Source organism: Sinocyclocheilus anshuiensis, unplaced genomic scaffold (assembly GCF_001515605.1).
Source record: "Sinocyclocheilus anshuiensis isolate Anshui unplaced genomic scaffold, SAMN03320099.WGS_v1.1 scaffold671, whole genome shotgun sequence".
NCBI lineage: Eukaryota > Metazoa > Chordata > Actinopteri > Cypriniformes > Cyprinidae > Sinocyclocheilus > Sinocyclocheilus anshuiensis.
The window spans coordinates 264,302-269,825 of NW_015551031.1; the positions used below are offsets into that span (position 1 = coordinate 264,302).

General features: G+C 38.3%; 1 pseudogene; it reads left to right on the plus strand.

The window, feature by feature from the left end:
- LOC107661183 (RIMS-binding protein 2-like) overlaps positions 1 to 5,524 on the plus strand; it is a 47,520-nt pseudogene that overhangs the window by 22,154 nt on the left and 19,842 nt on the right.

Consider the following 5,524-nt stretch of genomic DNA (forward strand, 5'->3'; position numbering starts at 1 on the left):
TTGTGAATTTTTCAAATCGTGTACACGTTAATGAATTGCACTGGGCCTTGTTCGTTGGTAGTTGTGTGTGGGGGGTGGGGGACGTGAAATGCTGTAAACTGAGAAAATGAAGTCTCAAAATCCAAATGAACCAAACAAGATCGACTCGAACTAGACGTCAATTAATGCACGCGTGTCACCTGAATTTTTTTGGATATTTAATGAGTTTAATCTCGCATTATAAGCTAATGACTTTATCCTGGAGATGTTTTTTTTTAATTGTTTGGCCCTATAATCCTCTTTCTTACTCTCTCATTTGGCACGAATGTTTCCATATTCACAATGTTGGCTATTTGAATTTGAATGCTACAGACTATTATTTATTAGGCCTATGTAAACCAGGCTTTGTACTTAACCCGCTAAAAAAAAAAAAATCATGGTCTTCTTCACATGAAAAATCGTCCTCTTCACATGAGCAAATACCTCATAGGTGGTTACGGGCCTGCAGTGTATCTAGATTCTATAGTGTATCTATATGTTTGGTTGACTTTATTTTATTCGGATAATATTCAATTATATTCGGCCTATATGAAAGGTGCAAAGGTTCTCTCATACTGCAGTGTGGAGATGGCTAATCAGCATCGTCTACTTCATCTTTGCATAATAATACCCATAGATACCCAACATCTCCCTACTGTTTGTATGAATGAAGCTACCACACACTACCTCATTAGTGGAGATCCTGTGAGTGTTTAATGGGAAAGCACAGGAATAGCATGTCTGATCTTAAAGTACACGCTCCTTGGTGGCAAATGCTCAAATGTGCTTTCAAGATTCCCTGAGAACCATCTTTATCCTTTTATATCAACTATGTTAATTTTAAAAAACCCTTGTGTTGCAATTAAAGTAGCACCGCTAGCCCAACAGTTGATTTACTCTAATCATTTTTATGAGCTGGGGGGCGTTAATTAGCGTGTTCCATGAGAAACGTGCTTTGAGTCTTGTAGAGATGCCATGTCAAGAGGTCACAGAGATGGTTGCTCTAAATAACAAACAGCTGTCTAATTGGATCAAATCTGTCTAATGAGCGTTTTTCCATCATTGCGTGACAAACAGCTGAAGTGCCTTATTTGCTTATTGCGGTATATACATTAGTGCAGTGACAGGATAAGGGAGGATGCGGCCTCCCTCCTGACCTCCTGTAGCTGTCATGGCAACCACCTGCTCTCAGTGGGAGAGGAGCCCTGAGCTTTCACAGTGGGATCAGAGGCGAAGATTTCTGTTTGTTACAGGTACAAACTTAAGATGTCACCTAAGATTGATAGATCTGCCACTGTAAGCTGTGTGTTAAAGAACTGAATGTATTGTCAGTGAATAAAACGTGCACAGAGCAAACCTGTTTTCATAAGATTGAGTGTAGTGCGCCAGTGCCATTACCTTGGCACAGGAATGGATATGTGGATAGTTGGATAGAACTTGGCATTCTGTGCTCCATCAAAAACTATTTTGGTCATTTGTTCGGCACTTTCAACAAATATGGTATACTTTGATGTCTCATGACTTTGTCTAAAGCATTAGAGGCACAAAACCCACGTTTTTATGGGATCAATTTTCTGCCAAAAGTATTGCAGTCATGGATAAAAACATAAGCGTGAAACCAAAATTAAAAAATGCAAGTAAAAATATATTGCACAGAATGTAAAAATAAAAGCAATGTTTTCAGAATAGCAAACAATAGTCACGGATAGAAAAATAAGCGTAAATAAAAAATGTAATAACGCATTAAAAAAAGAATAAGTATGAATCAAACTTTAAACCCATTTAAAATCATATTGCACAAAACTGAAATATTCATGCAAAACTGTTCGACTTTCACACAAAATCATGTTTTCCTTGTTCTCATTTCTCAGTTTTTTGTGCTCTCAGACATTTTATTCTCATATTTTTATTTTTTGTATGCTTATGCTGTTTTTCACTTTGCTCTTGTTTTCACGTTCTTCACTTGCTTTTCCAAATGTTGCCGTTTGAATTTCATGTAAATCAGTGAAATATGTTTGATAAATGAGTATCTACATATTGTAGAAACTTAATTTTATGTAAAGTTGCTTTGCAACGATTTGTATCGTAAAAAGCCCTGTACAAATAAACTTGAATTGAATCTACAATAAAAATGAACCTAGCATGACAAGTAAATAATCTCATTTCATTTTCTCCATGTCTTATCTCTTATTTTCAGTTTTTACACAAGTACATTAAACAAAAGTATTTTTTCATTTATGGATATATTTGCAATGCTACTGTACCTATTCTGGTGTCCCCCCCCCTATACATTATATCCATTTGTAATGTTTATTGTTAGAAATTTGGAAAAAGTACTGCAAGGCTATTCACAAGTATTTAGAAGTAATTTATTTATTTATTTAATTTAAGAACATAAATGTTATAATTATATAAATGATGATAATTGTTTTATTTATATATTATTATAGGTCTATGTTTATATAATATTTTACACAATATTTTAAATTACTTCTACATACAGTAATGGTGTCTTTTTTTTTTTTGCAAACGTGATCTAAACATCGTCTGGATGTAACACAGAAAAATTTGCTCCGTTCATTTGATTTAACGTAACTGAAATGTATTTAGAATCTCTTCACAGGTCGACTTGACCCACAGATTTATCGTATCCCAGAGTTCTGTTTCTCCTGTAATATGTCTGTGGTTGTATAACAACACCCACACACCCTATATACATCCACAATGCTGCAGTGGTTGGCCATGTAAAGAGCCTCATCTCAGTGAATGTTGTGGAAGGATGAGCAAAGCTTTTCTGAGCAGCTGCAGAACCAGGGGCCACACTGGAGGGTGGGGATCAGGCAGCCATGTCTGCTCAAATTAGTCCATTCTTGTGGCACGCTTTCGCTCTCTCTCTTCCCAAGACCGCCGCCTCCTTTCGCCGTTCTGCTTCTTGATCCATCCATATGGAAATCAGAAGCAGGATTCCTGGGTATGATACGTGCCGCTGCTTTAACTCACATCCCTGTGAGCGTTTCAGTTGATAATCCCATGGTAGTCTACTCTTTACCACATTAAAGCTGTGTTTAATCAGCCGTGACTGCGCAGCGAACTGCATATTTTTTACTCCTGGTTTCAATGAGCAGCCAGTTCAGCGGCCTCTTAAAGGTCCCTTGAGCAGAGGTTAAAGACTGTCCATTCATATGAGGTAATAGAACATGATGGCTGAAATGTTCCCAAATGTATATGCGGATATGCTACACGTGATCCCACGGGAGGTCTGCGGTGGTCACCGTTTGCAGGCAGCGGAGTGTGCGCTGCCCTCGTGTGCAGTAGCTGTCTTGTCCGGGGTGATGCTGTGGTTGAGAGACAGGGCTTCTGACAAGAAAGTTCAAATGCTCCTCTAGTTGCTGTTGAGCAAACCTGCCACCTGATATACTGTGACATGTGAGCCAGTCAGGACGGGACAGGATGCTGAGTCAGAGACGCCCACAGAGTTCAGCCAGGGTGTGGCACTTTGAAAACTTCACGAGATGGGCAGCTGTGTTGAACAGTCAAATTAGGGGGTTTGAAATGACTTTCTGAACTTCCTCTCGTGCATTTATGGGTAGATATAGTGCAGTGAGATACAACTTGTCTGCTCAGAAGTGAGATGATTTTCAATGCCTTTCTCATTGCCTGTTGCCAAGTCTTTTTCTTATTTTTTTCTAAACATTATTTAAACCTAAAGTTTGCAATGTTTTACATTTTAAATTCTAACCTAGCTTAAAGGGATAGTTCACCCAAAAATGAAAATGCTGTCATTAATTTCTCACCCTCATGTCATTCCAAACCCGTAAGACCTTCGTTCATCTTCGGAACACAAATTTAGATATTTTTGATGAAATCCGAGAACTTTCTGACCCTGCATAGACAGCAACGCAATTGAAAACTTCAAGGCCCAGAAAGGTAGTAAGGACATCGTTAAAATAGTCCATGTGACATCAGTAGTCAAAGTTGTTTTTTTTGCGCACAAAAAGTATTCTCTTAGCTCCATAAAATTACGGTTGAACCACTGATGTCACATGGACTATTTTAAAAATGTCCTTACTCCCTTTCTGGGCCGTTTCAGTTACGTTGCTGTCTAGGCAGGCTCAGAAAGCTCTCGGATTTCATCATAAATATCTTAATTCATGTTCTGAAGATGAACGAAGGTCTTCCGGGTTTGAAATGACATGAGGGTGAGTAATTAATGACTTTTTATTTTGGGGTGAACTATCCCTTCAATATGAAGAGACATCTGTAAGTCATTTGTTGGTTGACTCCCACATAAACTAAAAATTCAGGTGCTTTGTAGCTTTCAAAACATTTAGATATTTTGAACCAGCCAACATTGAAACATTGGCTTAATGGTGTGAGTATGGGGCGGGGCTCTGTTTAAGTATCCGACCAATGGCAGAGAGGGGAGTGTTTGGGAAACCTGTTTGAAAACATTCATTATTTTTGCAGTTTCATTTAGTGATGCTAGTGGCGAAAAAAATTATACACTTCGGAAAAGAAGCATAAATGGCCTCAATCCAATTAAAAAGGTAATCTACCAACAAATTGAATCCTGGTCTGTGGTAATTGCTGCATAGTGCCATTCTCCATGAAGTATTGATTCATTTTTCATACATGCTGTGCTGGAGGTTTTGAGATTTGGGTGGCTCTTTAAACAGAATGAATGAATGACAAAATGAGCACCCATCTTCATTCCCTATAGGCTAAAGAGATTTGTGTTTTCATCGCCCATGGGTTTATGAATTCTCTAATCAGTCACATATATGCACCCTGTTGTTCACAAGGAGATCTATATATTTATCTTTGGATGATACAGCTTGATGTCTTGGTCTAAAATAGTATTTCTCTGCAGATGCACTTCTCATTGGTACTGTCGATAGATAGATAGTTGATGACAATGAGCTGACTCCTTTTTTCTTTTTCCTCTTGACAGAAGAATGAGCTTCAGGATGCTTTGCTGGAGAGAAAACGGCTCAATCGTGAGCTTCTTAGTCACATCCTGAAGGCCACACAGTATGAGAAGGTAAGAGATGGTCAGCATCACATGCCAACTGAGCTCATCAGATCAATGGCTGCTCATTACATGGCTCTTCTAGGAAAATGTGCCCAAAGGGCTCTTCTCTGCATCTCATTGGCAGTATTGATCTTATCACATCCCTTTCTGGTCAATATATCCACCTTGTTTGTTTTGACCAGATTTTGTTCAGTCAAACTCTATAGGGCTTTGCCTGTATGCATTTATTATGGTTTGAAATCGGCTTCCGTGATGTGACAAGCATGCCCAAATGAACATTAGAGATGATCATAAAGTGAAAGATTTAAACTCGATCATACTGTGAAGGGAATCCAGTGACACCCGAATAGGGATATAAATGTGAGTAGTGAATCTGCTAAGAAGTGGATATTATTCTAACACAGGACAGCTTAGAGTGGCATTTCATGGCACTCAATGTGTTAACAGTGTCATTTTTTTTTTTTTTTTTCCAAC